The sequence below is a fragment of the Anastrepha ludens genome, chromosome 5 (assembly GCF_028408465.1).
Source record: "Anastrepha ludens isolate Willacy chromosome 5, idAnaLude1.1, whole genome shotgun sequence".
NCBI classification, from domain to species: domain Eukaryota; kingdom Metazoa; phylum Arthropoda; class Insecta; order Diptera; family Tephritidae; genus Anastrepha; species Anastrepha ludens.
Window position 1 is genome coordinate 90,805,878 of NC_071501.1, and position 11,115 is coordinate 90,816,992.

The window sequence follows — 11,115 nt, forward strand, 5'->3', positions numbered from 1 at the left end:
AATAATGTGCTACAGAAATTTACAAGAAAAAGGCGAAAATAAATTCACAGTTAATTAATATAAAAAGGCTGGTTAATGTGAAGAAAAAAAAAAACTAAAACCGAAAAATTGAATGTCAAAACTGAAATCATAACCGGTTTGAGGTGTTTCCGAAAGCAAAACACAAATTACATTCCCCACAATTTTTCTTGTTTCATTTATCCGCTTTTATTTCTTTATTTTATAATATTTAAATAAATTCCAGTCAGCGGGATGCATCGCCGACGCATTCTCAGCGTGCAGTGTTTCTGGGCCACAGTGAGGAGCGGCATTGGACAGCTCGCCCTCCAGCTGGTCACAGCATCTTTACATTGCTGTGTTTTGTTTTTGTTTTTGTCTTATATTTTTTTACATCTTTATCTGTTTAATTGTTTCTTTCATTATTTCTGTCTCGCCTGAATTCAGTGAAAGTCTTTTGTGACCGGTTTGCTAGAAAGTGCGTCCCTCTTTTTTCAGCTGCTCCACTTTACCGCACTGTGATTGCTTCATTGAAAGTCACAGAATTTGCACAAAGTTATGCAATTTTTCCAATTTTTTGTTTTTGAATGCCTGCTCGTCCGCCATTATATGGAGTTTCCCGCTTGTGAATGAAGAAAAGTGAAAATGTATTTTATTTAAACCAAAAATCTTAGGTTTTATTGAATTTAAAGGTAGAAAATTTAAAAATTAATAAAATGAAACCTGTTTACACCTCGAGGAATTCTCGCCTTTGATATGTGTTTGTATGTATGTAAGGATGGGTATAAGGTGATGAAAGAAAAAATTGTATTTTTGCACGACATTCAAGGTTTTCTTCTCTCGATGAATAAAACTAACACTTTGTAAGGCTATCATACTGCCCGTCCTATCGAACAGCGCAGAAGCTTGGACGATGCCAGCATCCGATGAGGCGTCCCTTGGAGTATTTGAGATTATCACGCCAATCAAGAAGAAGAAGAATGCTTCGATTTAGATCAACTACGCGCGGTTTTGCTGAACCACTTATTACTCTTTCGAAAATAATTCAATTTTGTCTCTCTCCAAAAACCCCTCATCGCTACTGAGAAAGAAATTGGGTGAGATGACTTTCGAAATACTAATTTTTTACAGATATTTTTTAGGATTTTTTTTTTAAATAAAATGCGATCGTTTTGATTTTATAGTATGTTATTGTTGACATCAAATAGTAGGTATACAAAAACAATTTTTTTTTTTGACATTATTTTTTGACAACATACAATACCTTTTTTCAAAAGTCCGCCATTTTGTTATTTTTCGAAAAAAAAGTCCATTGTTACACCTGCCAGAATTACAAGCCTACAGAATGATAATCAGTTTAACTTTTTCGTTTCAGATGTCCTGAAGAGCCAAAATCCTGTTGACAAGCCACCTTTTTTTAAGACGCTTACTTTGGTGCCAGCCTACTAAAAAAAAAATTTAAAAAAAAAAAAAGTTTTTGTATACTATTTGATGTCAATAATAACATACTACAAAATCAAAACGATCGCATTTTATTTACTTAAAAAAAAATTCCTAAAAAAATAAATAAAAAAATGAGTATTTGACCTGACTACGTCCTTCAATCCATAGCTTTAATTTCGGCAACCCGCTTCAATGCAGTCAAGAAAGGCGAATTTGAGTGTGGAAAGCCTTTTCTTTATAGAGAAATGCATGCACACAGGAGATATTTAACGATCTGCTCTTCTTCAGAATCTTGACAGCTGCGACATAAGTCATTATGTGGTACCCCCAGTCTAATTGCAAGCCTTCCAATTAAACTAAGTCCTGTTATTACTCCTATCGTATTTGTCATATCCTGCTTCCTAAGATTCAGTAGCGATTTTGTGCGGCCATGGTTCCATTCTGGCCAAGTTTGCCTGGCTTTTGGTGAAATAACCAAAAAATGATTGAATCCAACGGGCATTACCTGAGTGAATATTTTGTGTTGCACCTTCCCTTGCAAGCTCATCTGCTTTGCCTTCTATATTTATCATATCATTCATATCGGATCATTAGCACCGTAGACTAACCGATTAAGATCAACACGAAAAACTTAATACTCACAGAAATTTCTGCAAGGATCAATAAAATTTATTCGATGAAGAAGGAAAATTCAAATAATCTTGTCGGAAACCAGTTTGAAAATGTATAAAACTGACAACAGAGTATTTCTATCATTTAATGATAATAAACTAATTAATCGGCGCCATGAATCGTAGGATGTAATCGGGCCAGCAAAGTTAAGAGAACTCAGATCAAAACGGCGAAAGAAAAGAGGTTTATATAGATTATGTGATAGATGCTCCTCCTATTGGTCAAAGCTGGCCCTCTTAGAGCGACTTCTTCCTTCGGACAGTCCAATTGTTAACAGTAGATACACAATTTAAGAGTTTGGTTGTTGTGGAGCAGCTCATAGTAGGTGATTCACTGCCGATCTCATCAAACACACAACTGCCAAAGTTGCTTGGGCTCACCGCTATAAGTCTACGACCGCTTTCGCTTGCAGTTATCGCATCAGCAGCCACCATTGGTTTCAGAACGAGGCCGATTTGTTGCGTTTCAGATTGCAATTCGCAGATAAAAACTCGGTTCATGAGACTTTCTGCCTAACATCGGGCTTCTTAGTGAACTCAACCTTAGGTAGTTCTAAACTGTAACGTTACGTTAATCTGGGTCTCTGGGACATAGGATAATAGAAGGTAACAAAAAAGCAGATGAACTGGCAAGAGAGGTATCTGTCAAGAATAACGTTCTTGTGCTGGGTGCAATCAAGAATACCATATCCTCAAAATACGTTCCTTCGAATTCTGGATTGTAGACGGAGAGGTCACACGGCAAATAAAATTAGCAGAACATTATGGTCAACCTACAGCCCCAAACAAACGTCCATATTGATAAACATAAAACGACGGGACGCTTGGAGTCTCACGGCGATCATAACTGGCCTTTTGTCTGCCGGGAACAAGCAGCCAAAATGGGCATCCCTCACAACACACACTGTCACTGTTGGAATAATCGATTTTCCATTTTCTCTGTGAATGCCCTGCCGTAGGGATGGAGAGAATGTCAACCCTTGGCAAACCACTGTTCGAGAGTCTCCAACAACTAGCAGGCTTAGACGTCAGCAACCTAATAAGGTTCTAAAACCGCACAGACTCGATATAGCCAGGCTGTAAATAACCGTTAAACAAGTTGATAGCGAGGATGTAGCATCAAAGTGGTGCGAAAGCGCTAGTTGGATTCTGGATGAATCACCACTTCAACCAACCATCCAAGTTACAAGCTATGCAACAAGTGCTTACTTTCCATAATTTTGTCGACATTTTTGACAGTTGACCCTTCAGAGGGTGGTACAAATTACCGAAACGTAGTCGATGAAACCAAAATTATGCAAAATTCCTTGTAATATTATCAGGACCAAACACTATTCATATTTTTCGCCGCCTGACTTGCATTTCCAGCTTAATTTAAAACATATTTTCTCCCCTCTGGTGCCCACCTTCAATGAGCGCTCAAACAATATTGAGTCAAGGCTAGGTTAGGTTGTAGCGGTTGCCCACTAAGGGGCACACTCAGGCTCTCAGTCCATTTTGATGCCGCTTAGGGAACTTGTCCTTATCCTTCCTAAAGCGATTGTGAAATTATATTAAACAAAAAAAATTTAGAAGATCCCTGATTTCCCCCAGAGATCTTCCAATTCATTAAGAAAATTGTCTACCTGAAATAGTGAATCTTTGTCTAATTAGAACAGGATAATGGTGTAGAAAGTGCAAGATTGTCTCCTCCTCTGCCTCATTTAGGCGGCTTCGTCCGAAGCCATGTATCTGCACTCCCATCCTCTTGGCGTATCTGCCAATTAAGCAGTACCCCATTATAAAGGAAATGAGTATACTAAGACTATGCTTATTTTCGCTTAGTGGAGATTCTGGTGCATTTAGCAGTGAGAGTAGGCTGCAATTGTTGGGCGATTCTGCAGATGCGCTCACTATGCCCTCTTTTATTCGCTGTTCTTACAATTTTCTGTACTAAGCAGTCAACATCTGGCCAAGCCTTGCTACTTAATCGATCCTGCGATTCCCCTCAAAGCGATGGTCAGGAACCCATGTTAGCTTTGGGTGAAATGACTCAGTCACCTCTTTAAGAAATGTGACGCAACAATCAAAAAAATGTATTAGAAATTTTCTAAGCACGAAATCTTTTCTTTCCAACGTCATTGAGTACTTACACATCAAAAGATACAGAATCTGGAATATAAAAATTAAGTGAAAAATTTGCATCGATTACCTTAGTACAGATCATGAAAACATTAGCGTGCGTTCGTTCCGTCAATTCAATTGAAGATGTCGCTTCTGTAAGGGAAAGCACTGTTGTTGGTATACTCGTATATGAATGGTCGTGTATGTAAATCAAAATATGCTTATCCACAAAGACTTGTGACATTTGAATTTATCATAATTAGAAACAACAACAAAGAATAAACGAAAATTATGCCTCTCGTATATTTGGTTGCATGAGCTGAGATAACGATTTGAGCTGTGTGAGAAAGGCTCATAAACGACAAATTCGATTGCGATACGCCACGCACTATTTAATTGAAAAAAAAAAAAAAATACGGTTAGCAACAGCAACATCGTAGTTTACGACTTCGTCTATTATTAGTAGCGGTAAATTAAAATGCTATACCATATACGAGAAATAGGCTACGCAGAAGTGACGAATGTCATAATAGCAGCGCGATATATTTTATTTTATTTAATGTTTTTTTTTTTTTTTTCATTTTTTTTTTTAATCATAATTTATAATACAGCAAAAACCAGATAACTCAGAATTTTAAATTTTGTACAAAATTAAAAAAAAAATTAAAACAAAATTGTTTACGAATTTCAAAATTGTAAGCAGCATTTTTAGAAAATTTTCAAGTATTTTATTTTCTTGAGTTTTTATTTAATTAATTTTTTTTATTTTATTTTATTTTTTTTATAGAGATCATAATTTATATTATAACAAAAACCATATAACTTAAAATTTCAAATTTTGTGCAAAATTTATAAAATTGAAACAATTTTCATAAATATTTCAAACTTTTTAGTCAGCATTTTTAAAAATTTTTCAAGCACATATTTAGTTTTATAGTCCATTTAATTTGGCATATCAGAGTGCCCGTTTAAACCAGAAAATTCTGGTTGGTTTTTGTATAGGGTTATTCAATAGGTGCGCTTCAACTTCTTTCCGATAGGGAGGGCGAACGACGCAATATTTTTTATTTTTCGCTTCTCATTTGTAAACTTCATTAGTATACATTTCATCATGGAACGCTACACACTTGAGCAACGATTGCAAATCGAGCAAATTTTTTATGAACATAATCGTTCTGTTGCTGCTACTTTAAGAGCATTACGGCCATTTTACGGTCCATTTAACAAGCCGTCCCGTTTTGGGGTTATGTGAAGTCATTGGTCTACAGTAACAAGCCGGCGACGATTTGTGAGCTCAGAGCCAATATTGAACGCGAAATTGCTGGAATTTCGGCCGATTTATGCAAAAGAGTGGCCGAAAATTGGGTTCAACGATTGGACTTCGTAAAACGTGCACGCGGTGGTCATGCAAAAGAAATCGAATTTCGTACTTAAATATATATGTTCAAACTCGATAATAAAAAAAAAATTTGTTAAAAAAGTCAAACCGTTTGTGTTTTATTCAAAAAAGTTCAAAAGTTGAAGCGCTCTTCCTGAAAAACCCTATATATACGAGTAATATAAAAAAAAATTCAATCCAAATAAAATCCAAGCCACTTTTGATGCACTTCAAAAGTACACTTTATTATTCCAAATTTCAAGAAGCTATGAAACTGCATACTCAGAAATTTTTTTTTTTAATTCTGATTGAAAAGTTTGCAATTTTGATGAAAATTTGTTGAATTTTTTACTGATATGCCTGTTGCCTACAGGGGAAGTAAAAGTGTTTGGATGACCTTAGCTTTATTTGAAGAATAGGTTCACAGATGTGTTTATTTTTTGTCAAAACAAAGAATCTTTCTCCTTATAGGTGATGCTCCATGCCATCCCAAAGAAGGCGAGTTAAAGAGCTAAGACGGTCAACTACCGGTATTTTGTACTCCAATCTGTACGGCTCAAAACCTCACAAGGCTTACTACATTGAACTAAAATACCCCTCTTAAGTCACCTTGTTGCTCGTGGTGAAACATCGATGAGTCATTGCGAAATATCGATCTGAAAAATGCAATATGGGATGCTTTACCGCCACTTCAATTCAGACATCGTTTCAAAAACTGTTTCAGAAAGCATCTGACTGCAACTATGACGATATCATTCCTCTTTCAGAGTAACGACTACCAATAACTGTGTCTGCACCCAATATCCAGTTCATGTCAACTTTGCTTCGGAAAGTGGTACCATTGCAGCAAGTCTCCCAGTCTGAAATTGGGCAATGGATTGTTAAAAAAAAACTATGGACGTGATGCTATTATTTTTATTATTATTTATTATTATTTATTGTTCGACTTTTTTTAAAATAAACATTACATTTCATTTTTAATCGTTAACATTAGAACGTACGACAGTGACACTAGGTCGTTTGTCGGAAGAAAAAAGAAAAAAACAAAATCTCACATTTTACATATGTTACTATGGTACTATGTATTGAATTCGTTTAAAATTAATTTTCTATATTCTATAGCACCAGTGATGAACTTAAAAAAGTTATTATATCCAGAAGGGCCAATTCCATTTAAAATGTCTATGATTTCGACTCGGTTTAAACTATATTTTCCAAAAAATCTTTGACGAATTCTTTTAAGTATCGGGCATTTTCCTAATAAATGTGTGATGTCTTCTAATTCATTTAAGTTACATACCTATATTCTATAGCACCAGTGATGAACTTAAAAAAGTTATTATATCCAGAAGGGCCAATTCCATTTAAAATGTCTATGATTTCGACTCGGTTTAAACTATATTTTCCAAAAAATCTTTGACGAATTCTTTTAAGTATCGGGCATTTTCCTAATAAATGTGTGATGTCTTCTAATTCATTTAAGTTACATAAAGTGCAATTTAAATCCTTTTGGCTTCCCAAGTATATTAAATCACATCTGGCTTTCATAATCCACATAATTTTATAGATTCCAGTATTATCGTTTAAATAGCTTCTGGCGTTGTTATGGTCTAATTCCTTATATAATCGGGTGCTTTGGTGTGCCCTTTCCCATAAAGTTCGAATATTCGAATGATGAAGATTTTCTAGTATTGAAATTATATTTCTATTCCACTCGCTTTTATTTGAAGTGCCCAGTTACATGTTATATTTAACTTTTGTGCCAGATTACTAATTTCTTCAACCCAAAATATCTGTTTTTCTAAAATCTTTTTTGATAGTATATGAGGCAATCTATTATCATCATATTCAAATAACGTTTTTAATAAGTATATATTTTAAATGAAGCTGCAGTGTATACAAATGAAAACTTGGAACATTTGTCTCCAAGAGAATGCAATAAGATGGCGTATTACTCGGGAGATGAAGTTCCCTTTTTAAAAAATAAAGTTGAATTTTGTCTACTTCTTCAAACAATGAGTTTCCCCATACCTGAGCAGCATAACTCTGGATTGCTCTAGTCACCGCTGAAAACAGTTTCCATTTTGCCGACAACTTAATTTTATTTTTACTAAGAAATGTGCGCCAAGTTGCATTTATGCTATTTTTCGCTAGAACATTTCTATTTTCTATATGTTGCTTGAAACTGAGTTTTGATGTTAGCTTTACACCCAAGTAATTATATTCTTTCGTTATTGGTATAACTTCGCCGTGAAAAAAACACTTTTCTTTTTCTGCTATTCTACCGCCTCTCCGAAAAATCATTATAGCTGACTTAGACAAATTTACTTGCATATTCCACTTATCGCAGTATTTTTCTAAGTTGCTTATCATTTTTTGAAGAGCACTAACCTCATCTGCCAATATGACGATATCGTCAGCATATAATAGCAAACGGATATTTAACTCATCTATAAAGAGTCCTCCCTCCAAGCAGTCGTGCAGGTCATTCAAGTAAAGAGCAAAGAGCAAAGGTGAAAGCAGGCACCTTTGCTTTACTCCTGACGATATTTTGAATTTTTCCCTCATTTCATCTCCTAATTTTACTATCGAACATGTATTTCGGTAATAACTTTCAATAAAGTTTGCCATTTTGGTGGGGATTCCTATTTCATGAAGCTTGTATAGCAATAGTTGTCTAGGGACAGTATCAAAAGCGGCTTTAAAGTCCACAAAAAACGCGTACACTTTTTTCTTCTCCGTAAACTTAATATGGACTATTGCTGCTAGGTTATATATGTTATCTACAGTTGAATGACGCTTTCTGAAACCTGCTTGAAATTCTGTTATAATATTTTTATTTTCTACCCAGCTTGTGAGTCGCTCATTTAAAATGCAGATCATTATCTTTGCAACACAATTCATGAATGAGATACCTCTATAGTTGGAGGAAGGTTTCCTATCGCCTTTTTTAAAGAGCGGATATATCAGACTTGTTTCGAAACATTCAGATACTTGGCCCATATTATATAGCCTATTAAAAACGTTTGCCAACTCAACAAGAAACCGGTCATCGGCATTTTTAAAAAACTCATATGGAACCTTGTCTGAGCCTGGAGCTTTTCCACATTTCGTTTTTTGTAACATCAATCTGATTTCATCTATTGAAATTGGTCTGTCTAGACAATCACATATTGTATACATGGTGCACAGCGAGTTGGATTTAATAATGTTTGAAAATAGTGCATGAATATTGCTGGCGATACCTCTAGACAAGATTCTGTAACTGAACACCGAAGGACGTTGACCATCTTCCACCAATCCTTACTTATTTATTCTGAGTTCAAGATTGTCATAGTAATTCTTCTTGCTCTCTTCACATAGTTTCTTGTATTTTCTATTTGCCTGAATATATTTCTTTTAATCACTTCCACGTGATGCTATATAAGAATAAAATTACATGGGAGGAGGCAATGACAGCATGTAATATATGCTTGGACTGGGCAGAGCAAAACAAGGCTTACTTAAACGAAGTTAGGACGCAGCAGAGGCTCAGAAACAAGCGAGTGTGCGAACAACACACCAAAATCGAAAATTTCTTTCATTTCAAACGAAACTTATAGCTTTGAAGTGTATTTAATTAATATAATAAAAGCAAATAATCTTGTGCTGATATCAGTAAAAAACAGAATAAATACGAATCTTTTGAATATGGAAAAAAATCCTCAGTACTTGCGACATCCTCATTACGTGCAAGAATCGAGTATCTACTGTATTTATATATATATTTAATTATAGATATACATATATTAGTTATAATATAATTTATATTAATATAAATAAAAAAAATTTTATAAGAAAAAATTTATGTTTTTAACTATTTTTTATTGCCTTTTTTTTATTATTTATATATTTTTTATTATGAAACTAATTTCCATTTGCTTTCTTATTTCTTTTTATTTATTATTTATAAATTTATTATTTATTTATTATTATTATAAAACTAAAAAACACAAAATCAGAATTATACAGATTATTTTTTTATGACTAATGTCGTTTTATTTACATCCTTCAAATATTCCTAATTTTCTGTATAGCATAAAATAGATTTCTAGTTCTCGCTGCAGCTCAAGGTAAGGCATGATTTTTTTTTTATTAATTATTTTTTTATTTAACTTTTAATTTTAAATTTAATTTTTTTGAATTAATCAATTTTTTTTAATATTTTTTTTTAATTAATTCATTCATTTTTGTTTCAATTTTTTTATTTAATTTTTTTTGATTAATTAATTAATTTTTTATATAATTTTTAATTTTAATTTAAAATTTTAAATTCTTTTATTTTTTTTTTAATATTAGTTTTCTTAATAAATTGTTTTTATTTTTAATATATTATTATTTTATAATTCTTTTCACTACAAAAATAAATAGTTTTATTTCTAAAATTTTCCACGCTCGCGCTTTTGTGTTATAGTGGGTATAAGAGTCCATAGTTGATTGTTCGTTTAACTTTTCATAGGCAGCCTGCAAATATGCAACGATTTTGTAATTTTATCGCTTATATGCCAAACTTAGCATGTGTCACCCTGTATACCACAGCGATGGCTACAAAAATATTCGAGGGTACAGTGCAATCCGGTTATAATAGACTTAACATCTTAACAGAATATAAATTTTGCGCATCCAAAAATTAAGTAAGTTCAGTTTTATACCCTTAGGTAGTACGACTCAAAATCCATCAGCGATACGCGGCAAAAATCTTGGAGGAATTCGAATTCATTCCAATCCTTCAATTATAGGATTGCGGTCGAACACGATAGAGAGACGAGCAATCTGAAAACATTTTTGGACCATTTTGTAGTCGCAGACGAAACATGGATTCACCGCAATACTCCCACCATGAAGGAAGTGAGTCGGAACAGCGAGCTACTCTTAGTGAACCGAACAAGGTTGGTCTATCAGGTAATAAAAGCATGGATACAATTTTTTCGCTGCTGAGTCTGTTACTATTCACATTACTACACCTTGAAAAGGTGAAAACCAGCACTAACGCATTTTAAGCAGATCTTTGGGTTCGATTCGACATCGATTTGAGACAAAAACGAAGGCATTTATCGAGGAAAAAAAATTTATATTCACTAAAATAGTGCAGCAGTGCATCATAGCCGACAGTCGCAGTGGCGAAAATAATGAATTAAGTTACAAATAGCTTCCAAGGAGCTAAGGCGATAAACTATGAGAGTTGCAGAAAGAGTTCATCGATGCACCAAATGCCTACTTTGTGAACTTTAAAGAATTTTTATTATTTGAGAGGTGTCAAAAAAAATTAAAAAACCTTGGATGAAATGTACCCAAGTTTTATGTTAAATGTTACGAAAATGGTTTAAAGCTGTTTTATGGACGCTCTACAGCTCCTGGGCGATGCTACGACTTCTTGCATGGCGGTCAACTTCGCTTATTTGTGTGATTCGTTCGACTTTTTCGAAATTTCTTACATTATCGACATTTTCTTTTAACGCTAAAAAAATCAACGCTGAACGGAAT